This window comes from Gorilla gorilla, chromosome 3, assembly GCF_029281585.2.
Source record: "Gorilla gorilla gorilla isolate KB3781 chromosome 3, NHGRI_mGorGor1-v2.1_pri, whole genome shotgun sequence".
In the NCBI taxonomy this organism is placed as follows: Eukaryota; Metazoa; Chordata; class Mammalia; order Primates; family Hominidae; genus Gorilla; species Gorilla gorilla.
In genome coordinates this window covers 208482651-208504949 of record NC_073227.2, presented here as the reverse complement: position 1 = coordinate 208504949, position 22299 = coordinate 208482651, and positions in this window count along the sequence as shown.

Sequence of the window (22299 nt, the reverse complement as noted above, 5' to 3'; positions counted from 1 at the left end):
ATTTTTGCACAAGTACTTTGAAATGTACAATTTTCTCATCAGGATCCTTTTACTTAGTGATCCCTTACCTCTTTGAATATGAGAGTTCCTCTTTCCAACAAAATTTTGAGTTTCCCCTTATGATAAAGTAATTATACTTTTTCTGTGTTTTTACTGAGATACTATATCATGATGAAAAGCTACTGTGGTCAAACAGCAATGAAATATCACTATACACTTATTAAGATGGCCGAAGTCTACAATATGAACACCAAATGCTGCTGAGGAGCAACAGGAACTCGCATTCATTGCTGGTGGGAAGGCAACATGCTACGCCCACTTTGGAAGACAGTTTGGCAGTTTCTTTAAAAATTAAACATCCTCTTATCATAGGATTCAGCAATTGCACTCTTTGAGTTACCCAAATGCGTTAAAACTTACATCCACACAAAAACCAAAACGTGATGCTTACAGCAGCTTTATTCATAATTGCCCAAACTTGGAAGCAAGCAAGATGCCCCTCAGCAGGTGACTATATAAAAAAACTGTGCCACGTTGGACAATGGACTCATATTCCTCAAAAAAGGGAACTGAACTATCAAGGAAGACAAACATGGAGGATCCTGAAATAAATATTATTTAGTGAAATAAGCCACTCTGAAAAGGCTACATATTGTGTGATTGCAACTATATGATCTTCTGAAAAAGGCAGAAAAAGATCAGTGAGTGCCATGAATTGGGGTAGAAGGGACGGATGAGGAGACAGAACACAGTAGATATTTAGTGCAATGAAAATTGCTGGATGGTACTAAAATGGTGAGTATGTATCTTTATACATTTGTCAAAACCTGTAGAATGTACAACACCAAGAGCGAACCTTAATGTATACGACAGACACTTTGGGGAATAATGGTGTGTCCAAGTAGGTTCGTGGATTCTAACATGTTCTGCTCTGGTTCAGGACGTTGGTAGTGGGGGAAGCTGTGCATGTGTGGAGGGAGAAGGTATATATGCACTCTCTTCACTTGCTCTAAAACTGCTCTAAAAATAAAGTATATTTCATTTTAAATGATTAAAAATGCACTTACCCTATGACTCGGAAGTCACATTCTTGGGCGTTTACCCCAGAAAAGAAAATCTTCTGTACACACACACACACACACACACACACACACACACACACATGCTACTATGACCTTAACAATCCATCCGAGTTAATTTGTAGTCTATTAATCAGAATAGCAGCTTGTGATTAGTTTGCAAATAGTACTTGGTGCGATTGTAGGTTGGGGGAACCCTTAAGGGGTGGTGTTAGGGACCAGCAGATTGGGACCATTGCCTTATAGCTAAATGGCCTCTACTTTGAAGCTTTGGAGAGTCTACCAGCAAAGTCTCTGTCTTGCATAGATGAGTTTCATGCTATATAAACATTTTGAGTTGCTACACACATCTGCTGCTTGCATATTGATATTTTCAGCCAAACCCGTTAATGTGGGAGAATGATCATTGAAACTCAGCATAAACATCAGCCCCAAGCACATATCGAACACCTACCATGGACACCCTATTTTCAAAACTGAGGCCGTGAAGTCTGGGCCGAGACTTCTCCTCATGCCCTAAGTTATACGTATGCGATACACAACAGTAAAACACTACATCTAGGAAGTTCATTTTCATGACCCAATACATGTTTTGAAATGTTTTATTGAGACGTTTGCTGGTGTGGGATTTATATTTTGTATTCATATTCAGACATATCTGCTTAATCATCTGGTAAGCAGTTGATGTATGCAGCATGCATGTATCACTTCCGTTATCATACTTATAATAAAAATACCCCTTTTGGAGCACCTGCGATGTGCCAGGAGGTTGTGTTGGTGGTTTACATACATTCATAACAATCTCACAGTAACCCTGAAAGACAGCTATTGTACAGTATTTTACGGAGGTTAAGAAATATGTTAACGATGGAGCTCCTAAGTAGCAGAACTAAATTGTGCTTTAAACCCAAGCATATCCAATATTTAAATGATGGTGGTGGTGATGATGTTAAGATTAATTTTCATCGTTTTAGATAAGGACTTTTTTTTCACAAATGTTTGCTTACCATTATACCTAGTGGTTAAGAGCCCAGGCTCTAGACCATACTATCAGAGTTAAAATCTTATTTACAGAATTTCTGTGCTGTGTAATCTTGGGCAAGATATTGACTTCTTTGTGTTTTTATTTCCCCATTTTAAAATGGGGATAATAATATACTTACAGAAATGCTGTGAGAATCAAATGATGTAAAAATGTTTAGAAGAGTCCCTTGCATATAGTAAGCACTTAATCTATATTAACTATTATTATTGTTGTTAAAGATTTTTAAAACTTTAGGTGGCATTCCTGCAACATTTTTATTTTAGAGTGTTTATGAGTTTTCTGTGTCATTGGCCACTGCTTGAAATTCTGATTACTCAATATTTTCCATTCAGTGTGAAACTCCCTGGAACTGGCAGGTTCCTGCCCTTAACTGGTTTGATTGGGTTCATCCCTGAACACCTCTAATCAGCACCTTCAGATTGCTGTCCAGCCGCCATCTCCCTGATTGCAGGAATGGCACACATTTAGAAGATGCTTGAAATGAAGGCCGTGGAGCCAAAAATTTATATTTTTGAAAATTTTATGCAGTATGAGCTACATAGCATCCTTTTATTGCAAAAATATGAAATTATTCTTATCTGCTTATTTATAATATGGATACCTGGGATAACTTGGTGTCAGTGTTGATAAGAACTCAAGGTATTTTGAAGCAGATTTAGAAGTGTATTTGTGAGTCCTAATATTCTATAAGAAAAATGCTTTAAAACCTCATGGTTGCTCTGTGTTAGGCTATGTACAGTAGCTTGGAATTGCATTAGTTGTAGAAACATCAACTTTGTTGATATGAGATACTTTTCTCCCAAGAGGAAGACTGAAAGCAGCATATGAGCCAGTTAATCAGAATGAGCTGTTGTTTGTGGCATACCCTGATATTCATTCGCTAGTGTTGATATGATTACATTCAGCATGTCACATGCAAAATATAGGTACTTATTTGTGGCAGAGTCTAGTACACAAACCCTTTCCTTCATTGATCTTTTAAGATCAAAATGTGCATTTCTAAAACTATGTTTTCAAACCATGACTGTGTATTCTGGGTTTGTGTTTTTCTTTGATCTTAAAAGCACCTTTTTGTTTTTCTAACAGTGACATGAGAACATACAACAATGGTTGAGCTCCAACTCTGTATTCAAGAAGGATCAATTTTACACAGTTTAAGTTTAATGCGACTGAAGTAAAGAAAAGTATATGAAGTATATTTTCTTTTTTGTCAGGCCATTAGTAGCAATATGTATGAGAGAAATTAGGATCTTGGAAGTTACACATCAGAATACTGTTTTATAATTAACTTATACTTTATTTTAAAGAATAGAAACATACAAGTAATTTGGAGAAAATCGTGCACTGTATAGATTCCAGATACTCAGGTAAACGGTTGCCATAAACAGGCCTTAGCGTTTTCATCTCCTTTGTATGGCACAAAACAAATATGCCATAAGATATGTGTTTAATGGGGAAAACGATATGAAAGAAGATAATTCTTAAACAGAAGAACACTCCACAAAACGTATCCAGTGAGGACCATCAGGAGATGCAGACAAAAAAACGTTTCCCTCTCTGCTCTGAGACCCCCTGAGACAAGGCTTACATGAGAAAAGGAATGTGCATCTCATTAAAAATTGTAGTCTCAAAAATGTCGTAAATCTTTCATTTCCTACTCAAGAATGTAGTCCTCCTGCAGCCTGACAGAGACAGAGAAAGGAAGCAAGCCTTTTTTTTTTCATCTTTTTCTTAAGTTAATTAAGAGTCTGCTGTAGCTCTAAAGTGTTTTCATTCTTACAAAGAAAGAAAATGATGGCAAGTGTGTTTTAAGATGTAATAGATGCTTCTTCAAAGCAATGAACATAATGCACTTGGGAATAGTATCACCACAAAATGAAAAATTTAACTCTTGCATTTTAAACTAACATAGATGAGCATGGCTGGAAAATGTGAATTTACATAAATATTCTCTTAGTACCTACAGCATTTGTGGAAACTTTTGAATACAGTAATTGAGTAATTTCGATAGAGTGTATTTCTATTCCATCGAACTCTAAGTTGGCTAAATATGAAATACAGAAGAGTGACAAAATGGAATGCTGGTTTGACTTATGCCTTAGTAGATGGAAATCATCAGTAATAAATGCATCTTATAACAGCAAAATACTGCAAGACAAGTGGTATAAAAGATTGGGTAATAAATTCAGGAAATTATAGTTTGTCTCTCGGAAGATAGTTGATGGCTCAATCTGGTAACTAATGCTCATTCTAAGGTTGTCCTCCAAATGAACGAATTCACAAAGGAAATAGACTAAAGGGTCCTGAAAAAAAGCAATCAGTTGCTTTATCCACCTTTCCTCAATTCCTCTAGGGTATCTGCAGTCTTGCCAATTAGGCCTGCAAAGGAAACAAACACACGTGTGTTCCAATCGGAGGAGTCAGAAGTCACTAATGATGCAGAAAAGCACATTCCAAGTTTTGGCAGTGCCATATATGTTAGAAATTATACTACAATGCAGTTAGAAAATATATTTTTTAAAAGTCCAAAAAGATGAATGAACTATTTGGGATCAGGCTGCAAAGCTCTTTATTATCTTTTTGCCACTATATAAATATGGAAATTGAAAATGTAAGTGTTCAGAAACTTTTGTAGTAATTTAGCAGGATAATTTTGTTTATTAATTCTAATAATTAAATGTTGGCTATATTTTGTATGTCTGTTTTTAAATTTCATTTTTATAGTAACTCAGTTTTTATTTTGTTTAACAGAGTATTGATTCTGCAACAAACTGAGAAGAAACCTGGCGATTCACAACAGATAGCTGAGAAATCCTAAGTCTGGATTCCAGCTAAATGGGAGCAGACTAAATAGAGTGGCAGTCAGCGAACTACATGTAGCCCATGAACAAAATCCGGTCCAGCACGTGTGTTTTTTTTTTATGGCCCACAAATGAGTCTGTCTTTACAGATGAATGTTAAAACTGGGTTGACAAGAGAGAACACTCACTTTGAACCCCAACTAAACAAAATATTATCACCTTTCCCCTCAAAAAACGTTTTTGTTCTTCTCATTAGTAAATTTGTATTATGACAAAATCATAGTCAATTTTTATCATATTCTAAATTTGACAATACAAATTGTGGGATTTTTTTCCCTGGTTATACATGTACATACATAATGCCCTGAATTGTTCCTTATGACCATAAAGCCCTAAATATTTACTGTCTGGCCCTTTACAGAAAGAAACTGTCAACTGCTAGAATAGAAAAATATTTTCCACCTCTTAACAGTTCTTACAAGTGCAAAAATATGTATATTTCCCAAGCTCACGCAATGTTTTATGTGTATACATAGTAATATCATTTAAATGTTTACAGATACTATTCTAAGATAATCTAAAGTTTTCTAGCTTTATAATTACATATTTTACTCATGTATTTATGCACACATTTGTATCACAAAATAATACAATTGACCCTAGGTATCCATGGAGGGCTGCTTCCAGGACACCTAGGGACACCAAAATCCTGGGATGCTCAAGTCCCTGATATAGAAAATGGTGTAATATTTGCATATAACCCATGCACACCCTTTTTATACTTTAAGTTATCTCTAGATTACTTATAATACCTAATACAATGTAAATGCTACGTAAATAGTTGTTATGCTGTGTCGTTTAGGAAATAATAAGAAGGAAAAACATCTGTAAATATTCAGTACAGATGCAATTTTTTTCCCTCTGAATATTTTCTGTCCATGGTTGGTTGAATCCATGGATGTGGAGCCCACAGATACAGAGGGCTGACTACATGCAAATTGTTTTTTTAAAAATAGAGAAGGGTATGAAATAAAAGCTAATAGAATCCCCTCAATCCATTTTGAAACCAAATCCAACTCTCCAGAGAGAACTTGTAATGATTTCTCTTTTTAATTCTGCTGGTTTTCCCTACTGTAATTGTAAATAACATACTTCTTCAGTTTATCAGCTTTAGGTACTAACTGTTGATTCTCTTCTACATAAGAGGAGGGATTTAGCTTGACAGTCCCTCTTCTTAAATTAAGGAAAGTTATTTTAGTTCTTCGGTTAATATTATAGTACCTTTAAATAATGTACATAAATGGTTTTCTGTTTTTGACAATTTTAAACATCACTGGAAGCTTCAATTTTAGGAACCTATTCTCTACGCATATCTTATGTAGCTCTTTTTCTCATCTTATGTAAACTGCAACTTTATATTTACATAGGCAAGACTGATAACATTTGCATTCAGATCCATAAATTTTTACGTATTTGTTCTGTCTTTAAGCCATCTTAACATTTGAAAGTCAATATATCACTTTCATGTTTTCTCCATATCTCTGGTACAGTAATTGCTTCAAGGATAGGGTTACAATTCAAGTTAGTCCAGTGAGACTGAATCCCAGGACTTATGTTTTAATTATTGGAGAAGAAAGGCTCTTCAGCTGCCACAGGTCTGTCCTTCAGATACCTGTATTAGATATTTATTGGACCATCTGGGTCTAGCCTCCATTTCTCTTACCGTTTGTTTCATATTATCTGTTTGCCTTTTTATTTTGTATTCTGTGAAGTTTCCTGTACTTTAAAAAAATTTTTTTTTTCCTGCTGACTAGTGTGGAATTCAGCTTCATGGGTAGTTACCTGACAGCCTTATTTTAATTTCCAAGAGTTGTTTCTTAGTCTCTGATGAGTCCTTCCTCATTGCAACCTCTACCTATTTTATGGTAATGTATGTCCTCACATCTCTTAAGGAATTAGAATTGTTCAAGGTTCTTCATTTCTCACTTCATTATTTTTGTTTGCCCCAGAATCAGCGGTCCTCACTGCAGCGTTGTTTCTCTTTCATAATCTTAGTGTTCCACAAACGTCGGATGTCCTTGGAGTTGGATAGTGGGGATCTCTCCTGGGGTTCCCTCTCCCATCTTCCCAGGTCATGGAGCATCATAGATAGGATTTGCAGGGCAGGAGTGGAGGCCATGTGGGGAAAGGGAAGGGAAGATGACCCTTTACACAAAGTGAAGGCTCTTTGGAAGCATCCACAAGTCAGAGGACTGTTGCTGAGACAGTGGTTCCCACTGTCTCACTTTGATGTCACCTAGACCATTGGTCCCCAACCTTTTGGCTCCAGGGACCAGTTTTGTGAAAGACAATTTTTCCATGAAGGGGGTGGAGGATGGTTTCAGGATGAAACTATTTCACTCAGATCATCAGGCATTTGATTCTCATAAGGAGCACACAGCCTAGGTCCCTCGCATGCACAGTTCACAATAGGGTTCGCGCTCCTATGAGAATGTAATCCCACCTCCGATCTGACAGGAGGCAGAGTTCAGGCAGGAAATGCTTCCTTATTCCTGCTCACCTCCTGCTATGTGTACCGGTTTGCCACCCAGGGAGCTGACAACCCCTGGCCTGGAAAATGGCCTCCATTGGGGTGCATTTCAACTGGGAGAAGATGTGGGTGTTCATGCTTCATGTACATCTCCCAATGGGCCGAGCTATAGTGACAGCCAGACAGGCTGAGCTTCTAGAGAGACTCTGCTCTGAACAGAATGACATGTTGAGGCACAATGGAATAGCTGGGCTGCACTGATCATCTTTATGTACTCGTAGCATAAGGACACTGATTGCTTCAGATAGGCTGATCCAAACTATGGTGAGGCTCGATTTACTCATCCCATAATGCAAAATGTCACTTCTCAATACAAAAGGAAGCCAGACACCCCCAGATATACTGCAGGCACTTCAGAACACTTGGAGTCCTGTGGGCACACTGCCCTGGCCATCTTACTGGGGAGGAGGTTGGCCGGAGCTCCATTAGGATCCCTCAGTGGACCAGCTTTCATAGTCCTTTTACTTATGAAATATTTTGACACATTTCCCTAACTTGCAACTTGGTGGGGATTTCCCATGCTCATTCAAGCCAAATTGCATTTATACAATTTAGAGACCATGGCAAGTAATGTCAATTTGGAGATATCAGCAAAGACAGATGAAAGGTCAATAAGAACAGTTCCAAAGATTTATATGCAGCTATAGTGTTTACTTAATTTTCTGGAAATTAATCTGAGAATTTTACACTGGCATGCATTTTTAACATCTGTCATTATTTTGACCCTAGGAAGGCATTTAGTAATAATTTTATATACGTTATTCTTCTCAGTCTGCAGTCAAGTCTGCCTCAGCAGAATGCTAATTCTTTCCAAAACCTGTTTTAGTCATTGACGTAATGTTACGACAAAGTACTATATTAAGAAGACCAAAATAGTTAATTGTATTACTATGTAATACGTAAATAAATACATAAACGCATTAATATAATGCTAAAAACATTTTTTTTTTGTTTTTTGAGATGGAATCTCACTCTGTCACCAGGCTGGAGTGCAGTGGCTTGATCTCAACTCACTGCAATCTCTCCCTCCCGGGTTCAAGCGATTCCCTTGCCCCAGCCTCCCGAGTAGCTGGCATGCACCACCATGCCTGGCTAGTTTTTTGTATTTTAGTAGAGACGGGGTTTCACCATGTTGGCCAGGATGGTCTTGATTTCTGGACCTCGTGATCTGCCCACCTTGGCCTCCCAAAGTGCTGGGATTACAGGCATGAGCCATCGCACCTGGCCACTAATAACAATTTTTTATATGTTAGATGAAAAATAATGGCTATGAAAGTCTTCACAACTGGCCTGATAAAGATCCTGAAATCATTCTTACATGCCAGACAGCAAGAATCTGTAATAGAGATGTCTAATTTTTATAAATAAGATATTATTGATCCCAATGTACACAGTTAAACACTTTTTATTAAAACCAACACAAAAAAGGAAAAATATCTTCAAAACAATACATACACTATCAAAATGAAGTTGAAGAGAAGTTGAGTAAGCCATTCATTGTGTTTGCTGTTCTCCCTCTTACTCCATATTTTAAAAGATAAGATTTTTAGTTGAAGTCTCAAATACAGTGTAGACACCAGGCATAATTCAATGACCCTTGGTTTGAAAATGCATGGACAGGCTGGGCATGATGTCTTATGCCTGTAATCCCAGCACTTTGGGAGGCCAACGTGGGTGGATCACCTGAGGTCAGGAGTTTGAGACTAGCCTGGCCAACATGGTGAAACCCCGTCTGTACTAAAACTACAAAGAATTAGGTGGGCGTGGTGGCGTGCACCTGTAGTCCCATCTACTCAGGAGGCTGAGGCATGAGAATTGCTTGAACCTGGGAGGCAGAGGTTGCAGTGAGCCAAGATCACTCCACTGTACTCCAGCCTGGGCAACAGAATGAGACTCTGTCTCAATTAAAAAAAAAAAAAAAAAGAAAGAAAGAAAAAGAAAAGCAAAGCATGGACAAATGTGCAGCTCACCAAAAATGTATTTTATGCCTCTCAATTAATACGTGAAATCTGACACACTCATAATATCTCATTTCCTTTCACATCTCTAGCAGCTGTCCAGATTCCAAAATCCCCTCTATTTTATCATTTGTATGATGCCCAAAATCTCTTTAATCACTTAAAATTTTTCTTGTAAATCCAGTTATTGTTGTGCACTATTTATGACACTAATTAGACCAAACAACATACTATGGCCTATTATTTTAAATTATGCATGCATGTTGTCTTCTGGGATTGGATGACTTACTTTCATGGCATTATAATTGTTACAATCTAAGTTTGAAAGGAAAGGGAATGTTCTAATGACTATTTTCATTTTTTTTGACAGACTGTCAAATCGTCAGGAACCAGCATGATGACTATAAGTATACAGCAATTGAGTATCGTAAGAATGCTTTCATTTTAAACATGTAATTTGTTTGGTTATATTATGAAATTTATCTAGACAATGAAATAAAAAATAAAATCAAGAAAATTTCCTGCGTTTATAGGACTCTTTAAATTAAATGAATATCTTTATTTTGTAATATATACAATCAAAATTTAGAAATGATATATTCATGATGTGATAAGATCTTAAATTCCACTAGAGTTATGTGATAATATTATCAAAATTATGTCTTCTTCAGTGAGCATTTAAAAATCAATGAACATTTTCATTTATTTTCTATTTTTGCTTGGTTCTTAAAAGTTCATTTAGGTATTATGCTCACTTGTTTATTTATTTTCAACTTTATTTTAGATTCAGGGTGTTATATATGCAGGTTTGTTATGTGGGTATATTGTGTGATGCTGAGGTTTGAGGTGCAGATGATTCCATCACCCACATATTGAAGCTAGAACCCAAAAGTTAGTTTTTCAACCCTTCCCTCTCCCTTCCCCCTCGATTAGTCCCCAGCGTCTATTGTTACCATCTGTATTTCCTTGAGTTTCCAATGTTTAGCTTTCACTTATAAAGAGAACATGTAGTATTTGGTTTTCTTTTCCTGCATTAATTTGCTTCAGATAATGGCCTCCAGCTGCATCCACGTTGCTGCAAAGTACACAATTCCATTATTTTGTATGGCTGTGTAGTATTCCATGGTGTATATGTGCCACATTTTCTTTATTCAATCCACTGTTGATTGGCACCTAGGTTGATTCCATGTCTTTGCTATAAATAGTGACTCAATTAACATGCAAATGTATCTGGCTTTTTGGTAGAATAATTTATTTTCCCTTGGGTATATACCCAGTTAATGGTATTTCTGGGTCAAATAGTAGACCTGTTTTAAGTCTCCAAACTGTTTTTCACAGTAACTGAACTAGGTTACATTCCCACCAACCATTTATAAGTGTTCCCCTTTCTTTGCAGCTTGGCCAGTATTTGTAATTATTTAATTTTGTTTTTAATTATACTTTCAGTTCTGGGATACATGTGCAGAATGTGCAGGTTTGTTACATAGGTCTACACTTGCCATGGTGGTTTGCTGCACTCATCACCCTGTCATCTACATTAGGTGTTTCTCCTAATGCTCTCCCTCCTCTAGCCCCCCACCCCACAACAGGCCTTGGTGTGTGGTGTTCCCGTCCCTGTGTCCATGTGTTCGCATTGTTCAACTCCTACTTATGAGTGAGAACATGCGGTGTTTGGTTTTCTGTTCCTGTGTTAGTTTGCTGACAATGATGGTTTCTAGGTTCATCCATGTCTCTGCAAAAGACATGAACTCATCCTTTTTTTTGTGGCTGCATAGTATTCCATGATATGTGCACATTTTCTTTATCCAGTCTATCATTGATGGGCATTTGGGATGGTTCCAAGTCTTTGCTATTGTGAACAGTGCTGCAATAAACATACATGTGCATATGTATTTATAGTAGATTGATTTATAATCCTTTGGGTATATACCCAGTAATGGGATGGCTGGGTCAAATGGTATTTCTGGCTCTAGATCCTTGAGGAATCACCACACTGTCTTCCACAATGGTTGAACTAATTTATACTCCTACCAACAGTGTAAAAGTGTTCCTATTTCTCCACATTCTCTCCAGCATCTGTTGTTTCCTGACTTTTTAATGATTGCCATTTTAACAGGCATGAGATGGTATCTGATTGTGGTTTTGATTTGCGTTTCTCTAATGACCAGTGATGGTGAGCTTTTTTACATATGCTTGTTGGCCACATAAATATCTTCTTTTGAGAAATGTCTGTTCATATCCTTTGCCCACTTTTTGATGGGGTTGTTTTTTCTTATAAATTTGTTTAAGTTCCTTGTAGATTCTGTATATTAGCCTTTTGTCAGATGGATAGATTGCAAAAATTTTCTCCTGTTCTGTAGGTTGCCTGTTAACCCTGACGATAGTTTCTTTTGCTGTGCAGAAGCTCTTTAGTTTAATTAGATCACATTTTTCAATTTTGGCTTTTGTTGTCATTGCTTTTTGTGTTTTAGTCATGAAGTCTTTGCCCATGCCTATGTCCTGAATGGTATTGCCTAGGTTTTCTTCCAGGGTTTTTATGGTTTTAGGTCTTACAGTTAAGTCTTTAACCCATCTTGAATTAATTTTTGTATAAGGGATAAGGAAAGGGTCCAGTTTCAGTTTTCTGCATATGGCTAGCCAGTTTTCCCAACACCAATTATTAAATAGGGAATCCTTTCCCCATTGCTTGTTTGTGTCAAGTTTGCCAAAGATCAGATTGTTGTAGATTTGTGGCATTATTTCTGAGGCCTCTGTTCTGTTCCATTGGTCTATATATCTGTTTTGGTACCAGTATCATGCTGTTTTGGTTACTGTGGCCTTGTATAGTTTGAAGTCAGGTCGTGTGATGCCTCCAGCTTTGTTCTTTTTGCTTAGGATTGTCTTGGCTATATGGGCTCCATATGAAATTTAAAGTAGTTTTTTTCTAATTCTATGAAGACAGTCAATGGTAGCTTGATGGGGATAGCACTGAATCTATAAATTACTTTGGGCAGTATGGCCATTTTCACAATATTGATTCTTCCTATCCATGGGCATCTAATGTTCTTCCATTTGTTTGTGTCCTCTCTTATTTCCTTGAGCAGTGGTTTGTAGTTATCCTTGAAGAGGTCCTTATATCCCTTGTAAGTTGTATTCCTAGGTATTTTATTCACTTTGTAGCAATTGTGAATGGGAGTTCCCTCATGATTTAGCTCTCTTTTATTGACGTATAGGAAAGCTTGTGATTTTTGCACATTGATTTTGTATCCTGAGACTTTGCTGAAGTTGCTTATCAGCTTAAGGAGATTTTGGGCTCAGACAATGAGGTTTTCTAAATATACAATCATGTCATCTGCAAATAGAGACAATTTGACTTCCTTTCTTCCTATTTGAATACACTTTATTTCTTTCTCTTGCCTGATTGCCCTGGCCAGAACTTCCAATACTATGTTGAATACGAGTGGTGAGAGAGGGCATCCTTGTCTTGTGCCGGTTTTCAAAGGAATGCTTCCAGCTTTTGCTTATTCAGTATGATATTGGCTGTGGGTTTGTCATAAAGAGCTCTTATTATTTTGAAATACATTCCATCAATACCTAGTTTATTGAGAGTTTTTAGCATGAAGGTGTGTTGAATTTTGTCGAAGGCCTTTTCTGCATCTATTGAGATAATCATGTGGTTTTTCTCATTGGTTCAGTTTATGTGATGGATTATGTTTATTGATTTGCATATGTTGAACCAGCCTTGCATCCCAGGGATGAAGCCAACTTGATAGTGGTGGATAAACTTTTTGATGTGCTGCTGGATTTGGTTTGCCAGTATTTTATTGAGGATTTTTGCATTGATGTTCATCAGGGATATTGGCCTGAAATTTTCTTTTTTTCTGTGTCTCTGCCGGATTTTGGCAGTATCAGGATGACGCTGGTCTCATAAAATGAGTTAGGGAGGATTCCCTCTTTTTTATTGTTTGGAATAGTTTCAGAAGGTATGGTACCGGCTCCTCTTTGTACCTCTGGTAGAATTTGGCTGTGAATCCTTCTGGTCCTGGGCTTTTTTTTGGTTGGTAGGCTATTAATTACTGCCTCAATTTCAGAACCTGTTATTGGTCTATTCAGAGATTTGACTCCTTCCTGGTTTAGTGTTGGGAGGGTGTATGTGTCCAGGAATTTATCCATTTCTTCTACATTCTCTAGTTAATTTGCATAGAGGTGTTTATAGTATTCTCTGATAGCTTGGATTTCTGTGGGATCAGTGGTGATACCTCCTTTATCATTTTTTATTGTGTCGATTTGATTCTTCTCTCTTTACTTCTTTATTAGTCTGCCTAGTGGTCTATCTATTTTGTTAATCTTTTCAAAAAACCAACTCCTAGATTCATTGATTTTTTGAAGGCTTTTTGTGTCTCTATCTCCTTCAGTTCTTCTCTCATCTTAATTATTTCTTGTCTTCTGCTAGGTTTTGAATTTGTTTGCTCTCACTTCTCTAGTTATTTTATTTTATTTTATTTTATTTTATTTTATTTTTTTGGAGATGCACTCAAAAAGTCTTTCTCAGCTGTCCAGGCTGGAGTGCAGTGGTGGGATCTAAGCTCACCACAACCACCATCTCCCAGGGTCAAGCGGTTCTCCCATCTCAGCCTCCCAAGTAGCTGGGATTTCAGGCACCCACCATCATGCCTGGGTAATTTTTGTATTTTAGTAGAGAGAGGGTTTCACCATGTTGGCCAGGGTGGTCTTGAACTCCTCACCTCAGATGATCCGCCTGCCTCGGCCTCCCAAAGTGCTGGGATTACAGGCGTGAACCACCGTGCCTGGCCTCTAGTTATTTTAATTGTGATGTTAGGGTGTTGATTTTCGATTTTTGCTGCTTTCTCCTGTGGGCATTTAGTGCTCTAAATTTCCCTCTAAACACTGCTTTAGCTGTCTCCCAAAGATTCTTGTGCATTGTGTCTTTGTTCTCATTGGTTTCAAAGAGCTAATTTATTTCTGCCTTAATTTTGTTATGTACCCAGTAGTCATTCAGGGGCAGGTTGTTCAGTTTCCATGTAGTTGTGCAGTTTTGGGTGAGCTTTTTAATCCTGAGTTCTAATTTGATTGCACTGTGTTCTGAGAGATTGTTATGATTTCCATTTTTTTTTTTGCATTTGCTGAGGAGTGCTTTACTTCCAATTGTGTGGTCAATTTTAGAATAAGTGCAATATGGTGCTGAGAAGAATGTTTTATTCTGTTGATTTGGGGTGGAGAGTTCTGTAGATGTCTATTAGGTCTGCTTTGTCCAGAGCTAAGTTCAAGTCCTGAATATCCTTGTTAATTTTCTCTCTCGTTGATCTGTCTAATATTGACAGTAGGGTGTTAAAGTCTCCACTATTATTGTGTGGGAGTCTAAGTCTGTTTGTAGGTCTCTAAGAACTTGTTTTATGAATCTGGGTGCTCCTGTATTGGGTGCATATGTATTTAGGATAGTTAGCTCTTCTCGTGCATTGATACCTTTTGTAATCTTTTATCAGAGACTAGGATTGCAATCACTGCTTTTTTTTGCTTTCCATTTGCTTGGTGAATATTCTTCCATCTCTTTATTTTGAGCTTATGTGTGTCTTTGCATGTGAGATGGGTCTCCTGAATACAGCACACTGATGGGTCTTGACTCTTTATCCAGTTTGCCAGTCTGTGTCCTTTAATTGGGATATTTAGCCCATTTACATTTAAGATTAATATTGTTATGTGTGAATTTGTTCCTGTCATTATGATGTTAGCTGGTTATTTTTCCCATTAGTTGATGCCGTTTCTTCATAATGTCAATGGTCATTACAATTTGGTATGTTTTTGCAGTGGCTGGTACCGGTTTTTCCTTCCCATATTTAGTGCTTCCTTCACGAGCTCCTGTAAGACAGGCCTGGTGGTAACAAAGTCTCTCAGCATTTGTTTGTCTGTATAGGATTTTATTTCTCCTTCACTTATGAAGCTTAGTTTGGCTAGATGTGAAAATCTGGGTTGAAAATTCGTTTCTTTAACAATGTTGAATATTGGCCCCCACTCTCTTCTGGCTTGTAGGGTTTCTGCAGAGAGATCTGCTATTAGTCTGATGGGCTTCCCTTTGTGGGTAATCCAACCTTTCTCTCTGGCTACCCTTAACACTTTTGCCTTCATTTCAACCTTGGTGAATCTGACGATTATGTGTCTTGGGGTTGCTCTTCTGGAGGAGTATCTTTGTGGTGTTCTTCGTATTTCCTGAATTTGAACGTTGGCCTGTTTTGCTAGGTTGGGGAAGTTCTCCTGGATAATATCCTGAAGAGAGTGTTTTCCAACTTGGTTCCATTCTCCCTGTCACCTTCAGGTACACCAATCAAACGTAGGTTTGGTCTTTTCACATAGTCCCTTATTTCTTGGAGGCTTTGTTCATTCCTTTTCATTCTTTTTTCTCTAATGTTGTCATCACACTTTATTTGATTAAGTTGATCTTCAATTTCTGATATCCTTTCTAATGCTTGATTGATTCAGCTATTGATACTTGTGTATGCTTCACGAAATTCTCATGCTGTTTTTCAGCTCCATCAGGTCATTTATGCTCTTCTCTAAACTGGTTATTCTAGTTAGCAATTTGTTTAACCCTTTTTCAAGGTTCTTAGCTTCCTTGCATTGGGTTAGAACATGCTCCCTTAGCTTGGAGGAGTTTGTTATTAGCCACCTTCTGAAGCCTACTTCTGTCAGTTTGTCAAAATCATTCTCTGTCCAGCTTTGTTCCATTGCTGGTGAGGAGTTATGATGCTTTGGAAGAGAAGAGGCAATCTGATTTTGGGGATTTTGAGCTGTTTTGCACTGGTTTTTCCTCATCTTTGTGGATTTATCTACCTTTGGTCTTTGATGTTGGTGACCTTTGGATGGAGTTTCTGTGTGGATGTCCTTTTTGTTGATGTTGATGCTTTTCCTTTCTGTTTGTTAGTTTTTCTTCTAACAGTCAGGCCCCTCTGCTGCAGGTCTGCTGGAGTTTGCTGGAGGTCCACTCCAGACCCTGTTTGCCTGGGTATCACCAGTGGAGGCTGCAGAACGCAAAGATTGCTGCCTGTTCCTTCCTCTGGAAGCTTCATCCCAGAGGGGCACCCACCAGATTCCAGCTGGAGCTCTCCTGTATGAGGTGTCTGTCGACCCCTGCTGGGAGGTGTCTCCCGGTTAGGAGGCACAGGGGTCAGGGACCCACTTGAGGAGGCAGTCTGTCCCTTAGCAGAGCTCAAGCACTGTGCTGGGAGATCTGCTGCTCTCTTCAGAGCTGGCAGGCAGGAACGTTTAAGTCTGCTGAAGCTGCACCCACAGCCGCCCCTTCCCAGAGGTGCTCTGTCTCGGGGAGATGGGAGTTTTATCTATAGGCCCCTGACTGGGGCTGCTCCCTTTCTTTCAGAGATGCCCTTTCCAGAGAGGAGGAATCTAGAGAGTTTTTTAACTTTTTAATGATAACTGTTGTGACCGTTGTAAGATGGAATCTCAGTTGTTTTGATTTGCATTTCTGTGATGATTAGTGATGTTGATCATTTTTTCATGTTTGTTGGTCACTTGTATTCTTCTTTTTAGAAGTATCCATTCATGTCCTTTGCCTACTTTTTAATTGGGTTATTTGTTTTTTTACTTGTTGAATTAAGTAATGAACATTCAAAAACATTTAAGATGTAGAACATGTGTCTCCAAAGAAAGAAAACTATTAATTAGATCCCATTTAATTTGAAACTAAGGAGATGCTCAGTGATATTTCTTACATAATTTTACCTTGTAAATCAGTATTTCAATTATGTTTTTAAAGTCTAAATTGTGACTTCCTATAACATTGATGAACAAAACAAGATGTTTTCAAATGGTGCATATATACATACAGTTTATTTTCATTCCATAAGGAAAGTAGGATAAGTTGGAATGAAAATACTCTAAGTTACCAACTTTTTTTTTCACTGGTCACTTATTACTCATACAGTTGGGCCTTTGTAAGGGATAAAGCTTTCAGTCAATCAACATGCAGAGGACATTGTACTAATGAAGACTTGCATGGGAAATTAGGCATGCTTACCAAATTAGGAGACTGCATCACATAGTAGGGAAAAAATTTGTTGAAGATCAAAAAACACATTACTGTTAAGAGTTAGGTTTTTAAAAAGCAGACTGTAATTTTCCATATCGAGAGCCTATGTCACTGTGCTCCTATATATCTGGAGATAGGCCTACTAGTAGGCAGTCAACAGATACTCACCCTGACCAACTTAAGCAAATAATAATAAAGTGAAAGCATTGGCGAGCTTACAGAAGCAAAGTGAAGCCTGGGAATTCAGGCTCTAAAGCAGGACAAGAACCAAAGGAGTAGCAAACTCAGCCAAGATCAAGCCATTGGAAAATTGTGGTTACAATGGTTCCCATAGGATGCTTGATATTCTTGCCAATGGATGCAAGACTCCAGGGTTAGTCCTGATATTTGTAAAAATTTAGCTTTCTTGCTGTCTAATTTACATAGACTAATATACACAATTTTAATGTATAGTTTGATAAGTTTTGATAACCATGTGCACCTCCGTAACTACCATCATGGTCAAGACACAAAACATTTTCATCCCCCAGAACACTCCCTTTACAATCCCTAGTCTCCCACTCCTGGCAACTACTGATCTAGTTCTATCACTTCAGATTAACTTTCCCTATTTAGAATGACTTATGAATGGAAAGATACACTAGCGGAGTCTTTGTGTTTCGCTGTTTTTCACTTAGCATTACATTTTGAGATTGATCAGTGTTGTTGAGCATCTCAGTTGGTTGTTCTTTAGTGCTGAATAGTATTCTATCATATAAATATTGCATAATTTGTTTATGCATCCATCAGTTGATGGACATTTGCACTGGTTTCCACTTTCAGGCCATTAAGAATAATGCTGCTGTCAACATTCTTGTATAGGCCTTTGTATGGACATATGTATATATTTTTTCACTTAGGTAATATACAGAAGTTGAATTGCTGTACATTGTTGTAAGCATTTGTTTAACTTTACAGGAAACTAACAAGCAGTTTTCAGGTGTTACATCATTTCATCATTTCACTTGCAGTGTATGACAGCTCCAGGTACTCCACATTCTTACCAATATTTCATATTGTCAGTTTTTAAGTTTATCCTTTCCAGTGGGTAAGTAGTATGTCATTTTATTATAATTTGTATTTTACTGGTAAATTAGGATATTGAGGATATTTTTGTGTGTTTATTGATCTTTATCTTCTGTTTTGTTGCATCTATTTGAAGCCCTTTGACAATTTTGTAATTGGGTTATTTATTTCACCATTGAGTTGTAAAAATTCTCTTTATATTCTGGACATCAGCACTTTGTCAGATACATATTTGCAGATATTTTCCAGTCCAGCTGGATTTCTCATTTTCTTCATAGTATTTTTAAGAGCAGAATTAATTTAAAGTCTATTTCATCATTTTAAAATTGTTTCATGCTTTTTAAGTATTCTCTAAGAAATCTTTTTTTTTTCACATTTTTTTTGTTTTTATTATACTTTAAGTTTTAGGGTACATGTGCACATTGTGCAGGTTAGGTCAAAGACGTTTTTCCTCTGTGTTTCCTTTTTAAAGCTTTCTTGTTTTGGCATTTACATTGAATTCTATGATCTATTTGAAATTAATTACTGTGTTAGTGTGAGGATTAATTACTGTGTTAGTGTGAGGGAGCATGCTACCCTATTCAGGGTTCATTTTTGTTCGTATGCATACAGATGTCTAACTATTCTATCACTATTTGTTGAAAATAGACCATTTCCCCCTTATTAAATTACTTTGGTGCTTTTATAAAAAAATCAGTTGCCCATATGTGTGGGCACACTTTGGACTCTGGTGTATTTAATTGATCCTATGCAACATTAAGTATTTTGTTTACTGTAGCCCTACAATAAATTTTGAAGTCAAGTAGGTTAAATCTTCCAACTTTGTAGTTACTTCTTTTTTTTTCAGAATTGCTGAATTTTCTAGGTCATTTGATTTCATACAACATTTAGAATCAATTTGCCAATTTTTAAAGTCAGTTGGAATTTTGATTCGAATTGCATTGAGTGTATAGATTTTTGGAGAACAGACATCATGTCAGTATTGAATCTCTTTGGTCCGTTGCCCTGCAGATAGCAGCCTCTTCAGCAGCCTCAGATTCTGATCTCCACTTCTCATCCCAATGAGACCATAGTTCTCTGCCTGGACTTCAACTCCTTGTGTTTTGGTTAGGAAATCATTCGAGGCTGAGAGTGGGGCGGCCACGCATCTCAACTCCTAGAGCCCCATTCTCTCAGAAATCGCATAAAGCATGTGATCCTATTGTCCAATGCCAGAAAACCATTTCTCCATATATGCTTTTAGAGTTTAGTTTTAGAGTTGCTTGTAGAGAGTTACTCCAGCATGGTTGGACGTGGAAATGCACTTCCTGGATCTTGGGTCATGCTTCCCTTTTTCTCAGGAGATTTTCAAAGCTTATTGCCATTACTAATACTGTATTAACTGGTCTTTCATCTTTGGACTTCAGTTTCTGCATCTTAAAAATGTGGAAAACAGAAGTCTCTATTACATAAAGTTGTGGTAAGAATTAAATGAGACCATTTAGAACATAGTCTGCAACATAATCAGAAGTATATGCATATTAGCTATCTTATATTTAAATCCCCATGTTAATATTCAAAAGTCTGAAGTAGAAACCTGCACTGCCAGAGCCTAGCTGATGTCAGTTCTGCTGATTCCCTTGATGCCAAGAAGAAGGGATATCTAGTTCTTTTAACCCCATAGAGATTCTTTGAAAACGGGAAGGGTTTGAGACAGTTACCAGAAAACATAAATGTTTTTTAGTACAATGATGAAGGGGTTTGCAAATAGAATCACGGAAAGGTGAAAGCAATTAAGCTCCCTTTGAAGACTTCTATTCAGCATTGTTTGTCACTGCATCATAAGAAAATCATAAAACATATACCCTATTTAGTAAATGTAAAATAAACAAATGCTCAAAACCATTTTGCCACAATCAACCAACCTAATTTTTATATGCTTCTCAAATTCCTTTATGTATCACCTCTGAAAAGAATAAAAATATATAAAATATATTTCTATATGTTTTTATTCTTTTCATATATATATGTGTATATATATATGAAAAGTATTAAAACAATACTGAAAGAATTGTGTGGATTCAGAAACGTCATGCCATGTTATTTCTCTATTTTTTGTTTCTGTTCCAATTATGCATAGGTGTCTGAGGGCAAGGGTTGAATGAGGAGAAAAAGAAAGAAACAAGAAGATAATGAACTTAGCTTTAAAGATGTTGGACCCTTTGATTGTAAGTGTTATAGATACACTTACCATTCTTTCTCAACTTAAGGTAGGCAACTTGTACTGAGTAATCTCAGCAATGGAGTTTTCCCCAAATGAGTTTACAGGGCTGGCAGCAAAGCCCAGGATGAATCTCATCAAATAGCCTCTCACTGGTAGGTATTTGCCAAATGGGATTGCCCGAGATCCCTTCCTCTTACATCCTGTTAATTAAGCCCCAGTTGCATGATACCCCTTGTCCATGAAACACCTGTACTTCATGGAAACTGACCGCTGCCCCAACCCTCGCCTCCACCCCTGGAAATGTAAAACAGTTTTGGCCAATGCAAATTGTAGCGACATTTTCTGTGGACTTCTCCAATAGAAGTTGGATTGTTTTTCCAATAAGCGTACTGGAAGAAACAACCTTTCTTCCTACTGAGTGTGATTAGAAGCATGGCTCTTCTGCTAACGACTGGCCTCCGTCTTGTGACCAGAAACAGAGCTTTAGATGAAAGCTAAAGCCAGTTTTGGATTGAAGCAAAATACTGTAGAAGACAGAGATGGAAGAAATCTGTCTTCAGTAATATTGCGCCACTTGATCAAGGCTTTGCAGACATCTTCCAAGCCAGTGATATGTCTTCATTATTTAAGACAGTTTGAGTTTTATTTATCATTATATGCAACAGATTCCTGAACAATGCACTCATGTGGAATGACAGCTTCTATTCACTTGCTATCTGAAATCATTTCTTAACACATGATTCCCATTTCCTTTTTCCCATTATTTTGAAGAAAAAAAACTATAATTTCAAATCATAGCTCATTGTCTATTCAAGTTCAAGATCAACCATTTTCTCACCAGATACTGTAATCTCAGTTCTTTCAAAGAGATCTCACATGTCTGTTACTAAATTTTAATTATTTACCTTGTTTTTCATATTTTTATATCAAAAAAATTCAATAATTGAATATTTTTTGTTAACACTGGTCATTTCTTGTCTCCCCATCTCATTATTCATGGAACTCCCATCTCATACATTTAGCAATGTTTTAGTATAAAATATTGAATACCTAAGAAGGAACCAGATAGATTACTAAAGGTACCATTTATCTTAAAAGAATACGGGACTTAAGGACCAGTGAAAATAAATTTATATAATGGAGGAGATTAATATTAGGAAATGAGAATGTAAGAGCCTCTGTTAAATAGAAAATAAAAGGAATCATTTTATAGCTATTGCTGTCTACATTAGAGGTAGTATGGCTATTCATGAAATAAAATATATTCATTTACAAATCAATTCTATTTTCCCAACCCCCCTGCAATCACTTCTTATTAGTTTCTCAATATCTAAAATTTGAGTGTATTATTGGAATATAAAATTTAATTTGTGTATTTTTGTTAGAAATATTTCATGAAAAGTTTTGATGGAAGAATGGAACTGAAGATTTTGGTCAAAGACAAAGGGAAAAACTGAGAAATTCACAGGAAACAACTACTAGTAGTGAATTTCCTAATGCAGTGGTCTGTGGGTTCACTG